Raw genomic sequence first — 16,822 nt, 5'->3', positions numbered from 1 at the left:
TCCAAGTGGCTTCCCTGAGTGAGACGAGGGGACAGGGTACTTATTCCTCCCTGGGTGGGGAGCCCCTTCTCGCCATTGCTCAGCACCCCCTGAACTCACCAGCCCAGTACCCTTATCTCCTGTGAGACAAGCCCAGTGTCAAGCTACGGTCCTGATTCATAGAACCCACTTATATGCTGGGTTAAGGAAAGCAAGAAACAGGGGATCACGGGCCAGCAAGATTGTCTGCAAGGCCCAGCGGCCTTCCATGTGCTGCTGGTGCCCTGGCGGTCTGTTCAGGCCCCAGGGGGAGAGGTGTGGGAAACAAAGATAGGTCAGACATTCCAGTCTAGTCAGGAATGTGTTTCCATCCAGAAGACAGATCTAGGGAATCATGTACACAGAGAAAGAACTCCGAGTCTCTCTGAGACTGGGCCATGCAAGCAGTTAGCCTGGCTCACTGCAAGCTCAACTCTTCTCTCTGGCCTAGTATAGCTTCCCTACCTGGGGAGTTACTGGGAGGAGGTGAGCTGTTCCACCCACCCCTGCAGTCTCCTCTCCCCTCTCCTTTATACACACTCTGCATGTTCCGTGTATTTATGCTGTGGTCGGAGGGTATCCACTTTCCTCTGTCTGAAGACCTGACTTTCATCAGGACCTCTAGCCCATCCTATACCCTTCTGATTCCCTGGGGAAAAAGCCGGACCGAAGAGCTTCTCATGACTGGATCTAGCTCTTCCTACTATCAGTTTCTTCTAGAAGCTGACCAGCCAGGATGGTAGGGCAGTGGAGGCAGCTGGAGGGATGGGTGGGCTGTGGGCCCCCTCTTAGCTCTCTCTAAGGTCCCTACTCCTATGTGTCCCCTTCTCACACACTTAAGAACAGAAGAAATACAGACTCTGCCCTGGCTGTGACCATAATATGGGGTTAATAAAGAAAGGTGACATGGTCTTAGGAACAATATGCTGTGGGATGTGAGCCCTAGCAGTTGGCATCCCAACCTCCGGGGAGGCAGTCGTACCGGGAAGGGGACATAGTTTTGAGCTTTGAAAGTAAAGGAGGACCAAGAGGGTCAGGACACTGGGCAATGGGGAATGGCCTGTCATAACCAGCCAAGTGGGTGGCACAGGAGAGCTCATTCAGGCCCCACATTGAAAGCGAGCATGGGAAATCTGGCAAGGTCTTTGCCAAAGGCTGGTGCATGGCTGGTCCAGCCCACAGTGTGGCTGATGCAACAGAGATGGGGATTTCAAGGATAAAGAACAGAGTGAAGTTCTCGTCTTAGCCCTCTCGGATGGTGGGAGAAAGTGGGAAGCAGGGAGAGAGAGCGTGCGAGGGAGGGAGGGAGGGAGGGAGGGAGAGATAGACAGAGACAGAAAGATGGGGGGAGAAATACAGAGATCGAGAGAGACAGAGACACAGGGAGAGACAGAGACAGAGAGACACAGAGACAGAGAGACACAGAGACAGAGGGAAAGATGGGGAGAGAGAGAGAGAGAGAGAGAGAGAGAGAGAGAGAGAGATCTCCAAGGGTTAGTTTTAGAAAAGATGAACTGGGTCCTTTCTGAGGCACCATTTCTGGTGGACACAGGAAATCTCTGCCCTGGAGGTGACTTGCCCGGAGCAGCAGCTAGCAGTGGATCCAGCTTTGATGGCCACGAGGCCAGGGCTTTCCCCCTCAGACCCTCTGGAGGGCATCTCGAATACCAAATGGTAAGTCAGCAGCAAACCAGTGTTCCTCCTCATCTGGGCTGAAAGTTGAGGTTTGGACTCCGAAGGGTCAAGGGTAGTGTGGTGGGACTGTCAGCTCCCCGGTGACAGGTGATGGATGGAGGGCTTGCCCTGGGGACCTGTCATTACCCCCTGTATCGCTTGAGATTTTTATCAATGGTTTGAATGGAGAGGCAGGGGCTTCCTCCCTGTTTGCTGGTGACCCTCAGCTGACAGGAACAGCAGCAGAATAGTCTCCAAACAAGGCGGAAAGCAACAGGAGGCAGCAACTGGATGGAGGAGAAACCTAGCTCCTGGGTGACGAGAGAGCAATGGGCTCTGAGTCCTGGGCTTAGGACAGTGCTGGCTTCTGGGAAAAAAGGGCCAAAGCACCCCGGATGTCCACAGGGAAGAGGGAACAGTTAGATACTTTGGAAATCTCCATGAGAGAAGGCTATGGGATTCCTATAAGGAATGAACTGATGAGGTCATTCTCCCTGACACCTCTTTAAATAGCAAAGTAGGATGCATGGCCCCACATCTGACGGCACAGATCTGCTTCGGGAAAGTACTAGCAGGCATTTACACATGTCCACCTCCAGACAACAGGAGACCAGGGTACTGCTCAAGTCTTTGATCCATCTTTTGAGTCATGTAGATTTTCATTCTTTCCCTCTCCCTCCCCCTCCCCACTGCATCCTCCTTCCCCCTCCCTCCCTCTCACCCTCCCCACTGCCTCCTCCTTCCCCCTCCCTCCCTCTCACCCTCCCCACTGCCTCCTCCTTCCCCCTCCCTCCCTCTCACCCTCCCCACTGCCTCCTCCTTCCCCCTCCTTCACTCTCACCCTCCCCACTGCCTCCTCCTTCCCCCTCCCTCACTCTCACCCTCCCCACTGCCTCCTCCTTCCCCCTCCCTCACTCTCACCCTCCCCACTGCCTCCTCCTTCCCCCTCCCCCTCCCTCCCTCCTCCTCCCCCACCCCTTCCTCCTCTTCCCCTCCCTCCCTCTCCCCCCTTCTCCCTTCCCTTCCCCTTCCCCTTCCCCTCCCCTTCTCTCCCCTCTTTCTCTGGATAGAGCATCCTGCATAGTAGTCCTAGTTAAAAATCAAAACAAAAATGATCAGGAAATGTAGCTGATCACTCAGAGTTGAAAGTAACAGCTCACTCTGCCATGTAAGTTTGCACCAACAGAAGCCTGAGCCTCCGCCCAGAGGAGGCTTGCACCTAATCATACGCTGAGCTGCCTAGGCTATGCCCAGATAGGGGTAACCACGTTTGCAAAGAACCCTGGTAGTTGGACCCAATCTTGGGGGACAGTTTGGCTGGACAAGGGGCTGTGTGGGGGAAGGAAAGAGGCAAGCCTGTCAGTCTGGGGGTCCAGAGAGTCACTGAGTGCTGTGTGAATTGGAGAGCTGTGGGAAGGCTGCCCGGGGAAGCAGCAGAGGCCTGGTTAGCTTAAGTCCTCTGAAGGGCAGACTTGGATGGATGGCTCGGAAGAAAGCACGGGTGTTTCTTAGCCAAGGATGACCTAGCTAATTTGAATGGCTCGTTTGTACAAAGACGAGCTTCCTACCGCCGCATGTATCCAAGCAGCCACTGAATGTTGTCTAGGGCGTGGCGGAGGGCATCGACAGAACCACCAGGAACTATGTTTTGGGCTCACTCCAGAGGTCGAATGTCTAGAGTTGATCTGGAAGCCCACATCGTGTATCTAATTTTACTCCAAAAGCAGATACTTAAATCAATTCTACCCTTGTCTCACAGAACACTGTCATAAACACCTAAAGCCCCCTACTTTTCATTTCATTTAGTTTCATTTTTTTTTATTTATTCCTGTACACGTCGGTGTATGTAACTGTTCATGTGGTTATGTGCCTGTTCATCCCATGTGTGCATGTGACAGCTAGAGACTCAAGGCTGGCGTCTTTCTCAACTCTCCCACCTTATTTTCTCACCGAACCCTCAGCTCACTGACTTGGCTCAGCTAGCTGCCCTGTAGACTCCTCTCCTCTCTGTCTCTGCAGTGGTAGGAATTATAGATGCACACTGGCTCTTTACCTGGGTGCCGGGATTTGAACTCAGGTCCTCATGCTTGCGTGGAGAGAACTTTACAGACTGACTTCCTTCTATGTATCTGAAGCGTCTCTCTTTTTTTTTTTTTTTTTTTTTTGGTTCTTTTTTTTCGGAGCTGGGGACCGAACCCAGGGCCTTGTGCTTCTTAGGCAAGCGCTCTGCCACTGAGCTAAATCCCCAACCCCCTGAAGCGTCTCTTAAAATACCCGTCTGCTCTGCATTTGTGTCCCTGTTAATTCTGTGTTTTATAATTTATCTGGCTGATGGGAGTTCTAAGCTGCAGCTCTCCTGCTGCATATTTCATTCAACCTTGCCAATCAGGATCTGTTTTGAGGTGACTCACTCCTAAAGTACCAGCATTCTGAGAGGCAGAGAGGCAGGGGGATTGCTGCAAGTTTGAGGCCAAATTAAGTTTACATAGTCAATTTCAGGGAAGCTCAGGTGACAAAAAAAGACACCGTGTATGCTCTCCTCAGGGACACTGCGGACTTCCTCTTTTGTAAATTCTCCATTCATATCTGTGCCCCTCCCCCCGCATCATCGTATGGATTAATAGGAGGGTCTCAGCCATTTTAATTTTTAATCTCCAGTGAGCCCACGTGGCGGCCATCTTCTCTCGGCCTGGGAATCTTTCATTCTATCTGTGTGCTGGGAACAGGCAGGGCTGAGTGGCCCGAGGAAGATGCCTGAAGTCCCAGATCCCTTTGAATTCTCCCAGCAGCCTTTCAGGTTCCCCGGTTCGCAGCTGGTGAGGATGTGAGCTGGTGCAGCCACCGGCCGTCAAAGAACCAGCGATAGAACAGCCCTATGATGTGGCCGCACCGTTCCTGGGCACACGCCCGGCGGAACAATAGGCAGCACGCGGCGGTGCTACCCACACAACTCTGATTACTGTAGCACCATTCACAGAAGCCAAGATATGGAGCCAGCAAGGTGTTCACCAGCAGATGAATGGAGGGAGAAAGTGGGGCGTCCACACAGTGGGGTTTTATTCATTCTCAATGAACAATGAAACTATGTCACAGGGCATGGAGTAGAAAGGGGGTAATTTGGGTGGCAGTCTCTCTCTTCCTTATAACCTTCCCTTTCCCCTGAGCTTCTCCACAAGAGACAGTAATAGAAGTGGGTGCTAAAGAAAAATGTGGCTCAAGTCTTTATACAGAGAATTTGGTTTAATATATGCCTATGTGACATATATACATATGTGTATAAATGATGTAAATACATATATGTGTATACATATATATGTGTGTATATACATATGTATAATTTGGATATTTGGGTTACACACACACACACACACACACGTATCATGAAAGTAGAGGGAAAGTTTCTGGAGGCAGGTAGAGGGCGAGGAGTAGGGAAAGTAATGGGGAGAAAATATGAGCTAAGCACAATTGTTGTTATGAATGAAAATGTTTCAATGAAACCCATTATTCTATATGCTACTAAGCGAAATCAAACAACCAAACCTCTTGGCGTTCTGCATAGTTACCTGGACACCTCCACGGGGAAAGCAGAGCTGAGGAAGAGGGAGGGAGGTTGCAGCAGGGAGCTGGTCATACTGTGACAATGCGCATGGGACCTTGTGTTGAATGACTGATCTCCACCAAGGGTGAGATGCCACTTGTGATAAAACTTAGAACAGTTTTTTGTTCAGAAGATACCTGTGATCCCCTCTAGTTTTCTCTTACTCTGCCCCCTTCATTTGGGGTGGCGTACGGCAGGAGGGTTTGAGCTATGTATCTCAGACTAGTCTTGAACTCATGATCCTCCTGCCTCCGACTTGCAAGTGTGAAGATTACAGGCACAACCCCATACTACGCCTGTGTTGGAATCCCCCTTCTTTTATTAACTTACATTTTTCATACATATGGGGGGACTGGTGTGTATGCATGTGTGTATACATGTTCTGTGAGTGTGTACTTGTGTGTATGTGCATGTGTGCACATGTGAGTGTGTATGAGTGTGTGTGTGTGTGTGTGTGTGTGTGTGTGTGTGTGTGTGCCTGCCAGAGGTTGACATCAGGAGTCTTTCTTGGTCACTCTCCATCTTCCTTATTGAGGTAGGGTCTCTTCCAGAACTCTGAGCTCTCCAACAACGCTTGTCTGGCTAGCCTGCTTGCTCTGGGGGAAAACCCCTGTCTGTTTCCCAAGTTCTTGAATTGCAGATGGACCACTATACTCAGCTGGCACTTATGTGGGTTTGGGGGCTCTGAATTCCAGTTCTAACATTTGTGTGGCCAGCTTCTTCTTCACTGAGCACCTCCCCAGCCTCTTTACTGGAATTTTCTTTTAACAGTAGAAGCTTATTTCTTTTATCTCAATAGAAGCTTTGAAGTTGGGCCTCGAGGTTTTCATACTGCTTTGACCAAGAGGTAGGAAGTCTCTAATTGCTCCCCTTGAATCAGGTCTGGCCTCAATTACTTCCTGCGCTCAAGAGAATGTAGCACAAACGAAGCCCCGTGCTGTCTGAAGAAACTCCGTAAGGCTCTGCATCTTCAACCAGCTTTCTTAGGACTCTTTCTGTCTGAGGGAAGTCACCTGCCGTGGAAGACGGCTAGCTCAGAGACCACTATGCCAGAGAGGTCACAGAGACCAGGCAGCAGCCAGCCATACTGAAATGACAGCTTCCCAGTCATGCTGTTCCTGGACTTCTGCTCCATAAAGTCACAAGACAACCAAATTGCTGTTTTACCTTGCTGTGTTTGGGGGTCATCTTTTTTGTAGCAACAGTAGCTACAGCGATATCCTTAAACAGAGCAAGTGCAGTCTCTCAGTTCTACACTGGTAACTATAACAGCTCCATCAGGCACCCTTTCTGATGTTTTCAATATACTGTTTCCTGACTCCTATGTGTGCTTATTGTTATGGTGAGTTGGATGTTGTATTTATACACTCAGAGAAACAACTTGATACTTCCAATGTTGTCAAGTTCTGTCAGAGGAGATCTACATTTGTGTCCTCAGTACCCATGAAACTCGATCCCCTTGCTTCTGTTTTAGGGGTTAAACAGAAATGGCTTACCTTTGGTTTGGAGGGCTCAGCCGATTTTTTTGGAGTCTTTGCTCACAGAGAGAGGCCCGCACTAAGTTCCACTTTGGTGAGCCGGAGTTCTGCCAGAAGAGTGGTTCTGCTCCATGGGCAATGGGCTGACCTCTCTCTCTCTCTCTCTCTCTCTCTCTCTCTCTCTCTCTCTCTCTCCCTCTCTCTCTCTCTCTCTCTCTCTCTCTCGTGTGTGTATGTGTGTGTGTGTGTGTGTGTGTGTGTGTGTGTGTGTGTGTGTGTTGCATGTGAGTGAGCAGGGGGACACACTGAGTCATGCTCAAGCAGCACATGCTATCCATGTCCCTGTGAGTCACTTTACCATTGACCCAGGATCTCTCGAAGAACCTCACTGTTCTCGGTAAGCTGGCCAGCCAGCGTGCCCTTGAGATCTGCCTGACTCTGCTCCCCGATCCTTGGATTTCAGGCATGTACAGCCACGTTCAGCGTTTGATACAGATGCTGAGCATTCAAATTCAGGTATCACACTTAGAAAGCAAGCATCTTACCCACAGAGCCTTCTTCTGCTTAACCAGAAATTGATCTCATTACATTCCCCATTGCAGACCGGAGGCTATCCCACTGGAGACCAGAGGTTATCCCCTAAGAGCTTCACAGTGTTACTGACTTGGCCTCTGCCCCGAGTATCCCATCTCCTTTTACTTTAGGGTTTCAGGTTCAACTTTGATTGCCTATGTCTTTGTCATCGAATGCCTTCCACAGTTGGTTCAGTTTGACTGAATTTGGAATCATCTAGGTGATGCACTTCTGCGTGTGTCCCTGAGAGAGGTTTATTTGAGAAGGGAAGACTCCCCCTGAGTGTGGGTGATGCCATCCCAGGAGCTGGTGTCCCAGACAGAATAAAAAGCAAACCATGGGACATCCAGCTCAGTACCAAGGTCTGTCTCTCTCTCTCTCTCTCTCTCTCTCTCTCTCTCTCTCTCTCTCTCTCTGTCTGTCTGTCTAGGGGTGTTCAAGTGCATTTATTTGGGCAAGTATATGAACAGGTGTATGTGTGAACACATGCATGTCTGTGTGCAAGTGCATGCATATAAGGTACATGTGTGTACTAGCGCACTGTGTGTGAGTGTGTATTCATGTAAGATGCGTATATGTATGCATGTGTGTGGAGACATTGAAGACATCCTTGGGTGTTATTTCTCATGTATCATCCACCTGGGTTTTTCTTTCTTTCTTACTTATGTATGGTGTGTGTGTGTCCATGCATGTGGGAACATGTGTGCAGGCAGGTATTTGTGTACCCAATGTTGGTGTGATTTTCTTCCTTGATTGCTCTTCACTTTATAGAGGAAGGGGCTCTTGCGTAACTTGGAGCTCACCAGTTCCAGCGAGTCTAGCCAGCCTGCCCCAGGGATCCTCTCCCCCCCCCCCCGTCTTTCTGCTTCTTGCACATTGGGATTAGAGGGGACCCACCCATCTGCCTGACTTTTAGAAAGGTTCTGGGGTCTGAGCTCTGTCCCTCACGCTTACTCATACTGTAAGTGTTCCACACACCGGGCCATCCCCCAGCTCCCACCTTATACTGTAAGACTGAAACTGGACTTACAGATGGCTGTAAGCCACCATGTGGGTGCTTGGAATTGAACCAAGGTCCTCTGCAAGAGCAACACGTGCTCTTAACCACTGAGCCATCTCTTCAACCCTCCCCAGCCCCAGTGAAACTTAAGACAAATTTTCAAAGTTAAATTCTGTTGTGCAGCCCACACTCTGGTTCTCACACTTGTAGAGCAGGCACTTTCCTAATGGAGTTGTCTCCTAGGCCTGTCCATGCATCTTTATCCTGATCTTAATTCTGAGTCCAGATGGTTGGGCCTCAAGGAGTAAGGGGCGATTACATGCACTTGCCCTGTCTTAGGGACCCTGTGGTGGTGCTGGTTGTTGGCTGCTCATTGAACACAGCTGACAGATCTTCTTCCCATGGCCTCTGGGGCATGGTAGTCTGTGATGGTTAGTGTTAATTACCAACCTGACAGAGAATCTAGAAGATGGGTCTCTAGGCATGTGTGGTGGTTTTAATATGCTTGGCCCAGGGAGTGGCACTATTAGGAGGTGTGGTTTTGTTGGAATAGGTGTGGCCTTGTTGGAGGAAGTCTGATACTGTGGGGTGGGCTTTGAGAGACCTTCCTCCTAGCTACCTGGAAGTCAGCCTTCTCCTGTTTGCCTTTGGAACAAGATGTAGAACTCTCAGTTCCCTCATCAACATGCTTGCCTGGATGCTGCTATGCTTCCAGCTATGATGATAATGGACTGAACCTCAAAACCAATAAGCCAGCCCCCAATTAAATGCTGTCCTTCATAAGTGTTGCTTTGGTCGTGGTGTCTGTTCACAGCAATGGAAACCCTAACAGCATGCGAGTAGAGGAATATCTTGATTACATTAATTGATATGAGAAGTTCTGCCCACTGCGGGTGGCATCATTCCCTATTTACAATCCTAGACTCTATGAATGGAAAAAAGGAGCTAAGCAGCCACAGGCTGCTTTTTACTTGCTCTTTTCTCCAGACTCTGGATGTAAAATGACAACTGCTTCAAGGTCCTTGCTGCCATGACTCCCCCGCCATGATGGACTGTGTCCTGAGCTGTGAGCTAAAACAAACCTTTCCTTCCTTCCCTTGCCGCCATGACTCCTCTACCATGATGGACTGTGTCTTGAGCTGTGAGCTAAAACAAACCCTTCCTTCCTTCCTTAAATTGCTTTATTCAGGACAGTTTATCACAGGAAAAGAAACTAAGACCCAGCCCCAGAGCAGCCAGCTGTACCTGGGTACCCTGAGAGCTTTGCCCTACAGTAGCCTACAGCTCTGGCCAGCTCTAGGCTGCACCCTCTTTGTTTCTGAGACCCCACCCTGTCTCCTGGCCAAGGAGACTCAAGAACTCTTGGCACAGAAGGATGCTCCCTGCTGCCCAGCGGAGATGACCACTTCACAGAGAGCGGAGGGAGGAAGGCGGAGGAGAGGGAAAAGAAAGGTCCCCTTTCAGGCTCAAGACGCTGTGGAGTAGCAGGCCAGCAGCCTGCCAGGAGCTGACTCACCGGCATGGGACAGTGAAGTACAGGTGCACTCAAGCTAGCAGACAATAGGCGCCTGTTGCAAACCGCCCCACGCCCCAGACTGACCACTGGGTTCAGGCAGAGACTGCTCCCCACAGGGGAGCATGGGGGTTTTAAGGGTGGAAAAAGAGGGCCTGGGTTGGAAGCTGTAATCCTTTTGCATTCTCTGCATCTGGCTCAGAGCGCACCACAACCATGTGATTTCATGGCTGGGAAAACAGACACATAGAACCAGAGACCTGGGCTAATGTCCCTCTTGTTCCTTCACATCATCCCAACTGTTACTGCTGCCAGCATGCTCTGTGACACTGGGGGAGGGGCACATCCTTTCTGAGCTTCATTTGACCCTTCTCTCAGGAACTCCTTCACCTGCAGGCTCTCATTAAGAATCTCCACTGGCCTTTGCCAGAGGCTATCACTGCTCCCATTTAATAGGTAAGCAAACTGACCCAACAACTACTACTGAGGCTCCGGCTTCGAAGACGATCCCCGCCCCGTGAGGGGACCCAGTGCCTGGCAGAATGACACGCATACAGCTTACTTTGTGGGGCTCTGTCACAGGCAATAGATACAAATGGCAGGGGAGGGATGGGCAGGCAGAGTGGCGACCATGAGTGGAGCTGAAGGCTGAGGCTACTATGAACTGAGGCGGGACAGGAAGGGCTGGGTGCCAGGCATGGCTCTGGTTGTTGGAATGTTCCAGGGATGTTCTAAGGGGTCCAGTCTTCTCATTAATAAGATTGGAGCAGAGGCACTAGCCCAGGTCCCCGCCAACCTCTTTTTCTGCATCACCTGACCCAGAATTTAGCATCTGAGACCTGAGTTCAAGGCCACGCTCCGGCTGACTCAACATCAAGCCCCCACTGAACTTTCCTCTTTGTCTGGAGCCCAGAAAGTTCCAGCCTACACCCTGAATTCTAGGCAAGGAGGTGGATAAGAGCAGGCAGCACAGATACTCTGTCCCGATCCTTCATGACTCAACCCCTCTCTCCTTAAGCCCAATGTCTCCTGGGTTCTTGACCTGCAAGGCTTTGCTCTCTGTGTTGAAGTCACAATAAGGCCTCAGAGGAGTTCTGTGCTGTTTGCACAGTAACCCTGTTTAGAGTCTGCCAGAAAGGAGACACGGCAAGGGCCTTTTCGGGACCAGTCCTTTCTTGACCTTCAGCTAGTCAAGGCTGAACAGCCTGTTAGATGTGTGGAAAAAGGGCCAGTTCCCAAAACTTTTTGGGCCATCTCTTCCAAGAGCCAGGATCCCCTGCCACAAACAGTGGCTTCAGTAGGACAATCAAAAGGCTTAATCCAGGGCCACGGGATGCCCAGAAGAAGGAATCTTCCTGCCTCCCATTTCAAGGGAGAAGGCCTCAGGGCCACAAGCCTGGGGCCCACTGCCCTAACCCAGCTTTCTGTGCATGGGCCTTGCCACAGCCCAGAGAGTGCTGCTGCTGCTGGTGGTCAGGGACTGCCGCTGCTTTTCGTTTTATTGCCTCTCCCAGACTCTGAGCCTCTTGTGTTAGGAGATTTTCTCTGTGAACTCACATTGCCAGCCCCAGTTACCGGATGGGAAAAACAAGATGGCATAGAGGCTCAAATCCAGGGCCTTGAAACCCAATCTCTTCAAATACTGTACTGTGTATAGTGGGGTTTCTTAGGCAAATATTTCTAACTCACTAAAATGCTCCTGGGAAGATTGGGAAGGTAAGCCCAGGAGATCAGTGTTCTCAGGGATACACGCTACTACTCTTAACTGAGATAAAGGAGATCTGCAGGGCTGACTCCAAGTGTTTGGAGGCTGTGAAGAAACCACGTGGTGGTGTCTCTAGCTTGCTTACTGCTCCAGTACTCTCCCGAGCCACCCGGGGTGGAAGGGCACAGGCAGGGACAGATCCTCTCAGTCATACCCATTCACAAGGAACACTTGGTGGCTATAGCCTCTCCCTGGGAACACAGCAATGGCACGGTTGGCAGACGCGTTCCCTGCTGAGGCCTGGTCAGCCTCAGCCTTGTGAGTCCCCAGGTGCTTCCTTATAGTGAGCTCTGTGATGTGAGTTCAGATTCTCCAAACTCACGTGAGAGTCAGGCATTGTGGAGTGTGTGTGTTAATATGACTGTGTGTGTGTCTATGTGTGAGTGTATGTGTGTGTTGCGTGTATACATGTATGTGTGTGTGCTTATGTGCATGTGTCTGTGTGTGTCTGTGTGTGTGTCTGTGTTTGTGTATATATGTGTGTTGTGTGTACATATGTGTGTGTGCGTGTGTGTTGTATATGTACATATATGTGTATGTGCTTATAGTGTGTGTTTGTGTGTATATGTATATTTATGTGCATGTCTCTGTGTTTGTATATGTGTGTGTGTGTGTGTGTGTGTGTGTGTGTGTGTGTGCGCGCATGCGTATATGTGTTTATATCTTGAAACTTGTTAACCAGCCAGTCTAGCAGAACTAATGATCTTCTGGTTAAGTGAGAGAGCCTGTCTCAAAAATAAATGTAGATCACTATTGAGAAAAGAGACCTGGTGTCAACTCTGGATGTCCACTCACACTCGTGCACTCTCAACACACTTGCACACACATTCACCCACCACTACCACCATATATTCACACAGACACATACACATACGCACACACACACATACCACCACCACCACCATATATACACACACACATACAAGCAAAAATGGTTGGGTAGGTATGTAGGGGGAAGGTAAGTCACCTGGGTCTCAGGAAAAGGGCAACCCTCAGGACAGCTGATTCTGCACTGGGTCTGCCCAAGCCTACAAGATGGGTCTGACTCTCATTAGTTTCTGGGCCTCCAGGAAACCAAGGCTTGAGGCCGGCCAGCGGTCTTGTGGTTTTGGAAAGAAGAGACCCAATCCCCCAGTTCCAAGGATCTCAGTATTCACAAGCTTAAAGGGGTGTATACACATACCCACACACACAATACACACACTCGAGTGTTCAAACACGCACACACACACGCACACACACACACACTCAAGTACACACCACACACACACACTCACACATATACACACACTCAAGTATACACACACATGCACGCACACACATACACACACACTCAAGTATACACACACATGCACGCACACACATACACATACACTCAAGTGTACACACATGCACGCACGCACGTGCACACCCTGTGCTCAGGATTTCAGGCCTATGGGAGGATTCTGAGCTCAGAGACTTCTCAGAGAATCAGAGCCAGGGAGGTAGGAAGGTCCTGGTCTCAGTTGACCTCTCCCTGGGCAATGGCAGCCCTCCCTGCTCTGTCTTTTCCACATAGGCTGTTTGACATGGGGACAAAGGAGGCACTGGCTCTGGCCTGACTCTGAAAGAGTCTCTTTTTTCCCATTTGCCACAGAGGAGACATTCTAGACCAATATGAGGGTGGGAGTTCCTGGGCTCTGAGGAGGTGAAGCAGTCCTCACATATCCAACAAATACCTGGAGAAATGACTAAGAAGCATATCTCACCCAAGCCAAGGTTCCGACCAGGTAGCCGATCAGACACAGGTAAGTAAGGTCTGGTCTCCTCAGAGCAGAAGGTGCCTCCCAACATGGCTTTTCTGGGGCTGGCTCCTATAGCAGTGGTTGTAACTCAGTCCTCATGCCCTGAACCAAGATCTAAGGGCAGCAGAGATTCAGACCTTGGACACAGCTTGGTCATCTGGCCCTGCCTTTTTAGGGGGTTAGCTGGGTTGGTCTAGGGACAGACTATCCTGTCCTGACTTTCTTCCCTCTCCTGTACTTTGAAACACAAATTGCTACCAGCTACAACTAGCTTTGTAACCTCCTGGAAGGTTGGGGCTATGCTGTACCATGCTGCATACCCCCTGCACACAGCCAGGCACAAAGTAGGTATGCAAATCGACTGCTTTTGTTTCTAAAGCCTCTCCGTGTTTGTTCAATGGCTTTCTCTTAGGCCTTAGACCTAAGGTGAGCCCAGCATCCTTAGGTCTCCCAGGGATGAGCTTAATAGCCTCCTAGGATGCAAAGTGCCAAATAACTGCTGAGATGAGGTTTGAAACTCACCACCTTCGCTGGACCTCAAAGAAAATTCGGCCTGAGGCCACCCAGCAGGCGGCTTGCCTAACTGGAGACAGACTTCCTCCAAGAGGCCTAGAAAGGCCACAGGGATCAGTGGATCTCCCTGGTGTGTGGTCATTACAGATGACCCCTTGCCCTGGGCCCTCCGCCACTGTCACTCAGCTAACTCTTGGCTTCCTTCTGGTCAGAGAGCTGAGAGTTCAAAGAGTCCTGGGCCATTCTGTGCCGCTGCAGAAGAGACTGCAGTCCCCTGCCTGAGTCTGGGAGAGCCCCGATTGCCACCGAGGTGGGCTCTGGTAGTCAGTCATCTATGATTTAGGTCCATACCACCTCCCTCAAAAATGGCTGACTCAGCTCTGGGCTGCTGGCTGGACTGGTCAAGGGTCATCGCAGAGTTAGGAGTGTGTAAAGAAATATCCCAGACTCGAGGCTGAGCTAGAAGCACCTTTGGGTTTAAGAGTTTAGCCTCTGGCCCACACTCTAGGGTTTCCACTCAAGGCTGACCGTCAACTGAGACCTCAGGTGGATTATTTGAGGCCTTTGTGCCTGGGCGCCATCCTCTGTGAAGTAGGAGGATAATAGCCCTAACCAGGAGAGTTGTTTCGAGAATTCGATGAGATAGGCACGTAAAACAGTCAGAACAGTGCCTGGCACACAGTAAACCCGCAGAGGTCATTAGACGTTATTGCTGTGGTCTGACTAGCGGATGGACTGCTGAAGCTTGCCCTAAAAGGCTTTAATTGACTGTTGACATTTTGTTTCCTCCACTGGTCTCTGAGACTCCCAGGCCCTTTATCTCTCATGCCTGGCACATCTCAGAGACTCGAGCATGCGATGAAAGGGCGAACTAACGAATGCGTGTAGCAGGGAGAGGATGCGTCCAAAGAAGCTTCCAGAAGCAGAGCATAGGGTAGAGCCCTGCCGAGGAGGAGAGAACAGTAGAGGTGGAGGCTGGGAGGCCTCTCCAGGTGAGTGTCTGCCCGGGCTGCAGAGAGGCCCCTGAGGAGGAAGCTGTGTGGTAAGGGTTGGAGAAGGGGACGGCCATGCCCATTGGCCTGCCATGACAGTCACATCACAGGAGGGCTCTCCAGTGGGGTGAAGACTGATAGGAAGGAGGGGACAAGGCCCTGCGGCTCATGGGCCATTTCTGGAGCCCACTGTTCAATTGTTTCTGGCAGAAACACCAGCCTCTCTCCACAGGCCCCTCAGTGGGAAGACAGGCGCTGGAGATAAGAGGATTTTAAACAAATAAACTGTCCTCCAGGAGCTAAAAAGAGAAAAGATTGTGAGCTTTTTCCCCTTCCCTTCTTTTTCTTCCCCTTTCTCATTTCTTTTCTTCCTGGCCTCCCCACCTCCACCCTACTGCCTTTTTCCTTCATGTAGAACTCAGGCCCTCCCTCCCTTCTGTTTCCCCTCCCCTCCCTCCTCCTTTTCTCCCTTTAAAATTTTACCTTTCTGAACAACCTGTCCTTCAGACTAAGGGGTGGGGGACGAAAAGTCAGGAAAGCCCTCCCCGCTTCATCAAGGTATTATGGGCTGGCAACTGAGAGCCTATGGAAGCTGTTAGTGCCACAATGAACCCCTGAGGACCCTTCCTCAGAGTCCAACTGATACACAGGGGGTGGGGGTGGGGGTGGGGGGAGCGAAAGGGGTGCAGAACCCAGTCTGAGGGGGACTGAGGAAACCCAAGTATGAGGGTGATATGACGTCTTCAGGAAGCCCCAGTCTGAGGTAGTACGTGGATATAAATATGTCCCAGGTGTTATATTGTTTAACTCTTGGAGCTGGTGCGCAGGTGTGAAGGGTGGACCCTAGAATCTGTATCCACAGAGATGAGACTCCACGAGAAGCTGTTAGGTATCAGACGGTGGGAAAAACTGACACCCGGAGCCCACACACAGTGCTCATCCTCCTCCCTCCCCAGGCTATGTCTGACTAACAGGGAGGGTCCCTGGGGTCCAGTTTTCCCATGAAATATAGGTGAGTCCAGTTGGAAGAGTCGAATGAGTGAGTGACCATGGAAGCTAAGCCATCTTCCTTGGATAAGGGACACTCCAACCATCTTGGTCAATATAGACCCATGGCTGATAAGCTGAGCCTCCCATGGGCCAGGGCGTATGTGTAGAGGGGAAGTAATTAGGACCTAGAACTCTTCCACCAGGAGTCAGGGCTGACCAGGTGAGAGTCTCTGAGACCCCTGCTCCCTGTCGCCCCTATCCTGGTGACAATTGCCCCTTGCTGATATGGGATCTACCTCTCAGATGCTGTTGAAGGGAAGATGGAGGTGGTCATGGACTGAGTAGGGGGCACTTACAGTCACTGTTGGTCTCAGTGCACTCTCATAGTACTGACCAGCAGCAAATATTCAGGAAGTGCTCTCGGAAGTCGCCATAGCTTACGGGAGAGGAAGTTTCCAGAGAAGGAGAGGCATGAGCCATAGGGCAAGGCTGGTTGTGGTGTTTCCATGACAAGAGGACAGTCTCTGGGAGCCAGATGGCAAGCTTAGGTTGTCAATAGGAGTTTACAAACACGGACACTACAAAGACCTTGATGGCAGAGAAGGAGAAACTGAGGCACCGAAAGCCAAGGGAGGAGAGAGGATTTGCCACACAGCATTGAGCATTACCAGCCCCCGAGAACTCCGGACAAGCTTAGCCTCCCTTCTAGTGTAAAAGGATGTCTATGAGATGTGCTCTGTGATCTAGCGGCTGGAGTCAGGCCCTGGAAGGAGTCCCAAGCCCAGCCTTGTCCAGGCCCCCAACCCTCTGGTCAGCAAAAGCAACCCACATGGGATGGCCCCCAGACTTGCAGGCGACGGTCACTCAACACTCCATTAGCTGCTCTCCCTCTGACAGTCCCCAGGCGGGGCGGCTCTCATTCTG

At 50.7% G+C, this 16,822-nt stretch overlaps 1 long non-coding RNA gene across 5 annotated transcripts in view; it reads left to right on the top strand.

The window, feature by feature from the left end:
* The first annotated feature begins 717 nt into the window (after nucleotides 1–717).
* LOC102550162 (uncharacterized) overlaps nucleotides 718–16,822 on the top strand; it is a 33,190-nt gene continuing 17,085 nt past the window's right edge. For 4 of the 5 annotated variants that reach the window (XR_005489456.2, XR_005489453.2, XR_010054718.1 and 1 more), the window contains exons 1-2: nucleotides 718–1,276; nucleotides 1,571–1,692. This is a non-coding gene — a long non-coding RNA (uncharacterized LOC102550162). Of the gene's footprint in view, nucleotides 1,277–1,570; nucleotides 1,693–13,255; nucleotides 14,909–16,822 lie in introns of all 5 variants that reach the window. The other variant, XR_005489452.2, reaches the window with a different exon arrangement.

The sequence above is a fragment of the Rattus norvegicus genome, chromosome 9 (genome assembly GCF_036323735.1).
Source record: "Rattus norvegicus strain BN/NHsdMcwi chromosome 9, GRCr8, whole genome shotgun sequence".
Lineage (NCBI taxonomy): Eukaryota > Metazoa > Chordata > Mammalia > Rodentia > Muridae > Rattus > Rattus norvegicus.
Note: the sequence above shows the minus strand (reverse complement) of the source record. Positions and strands in the feature narration are given on the sequence as shown.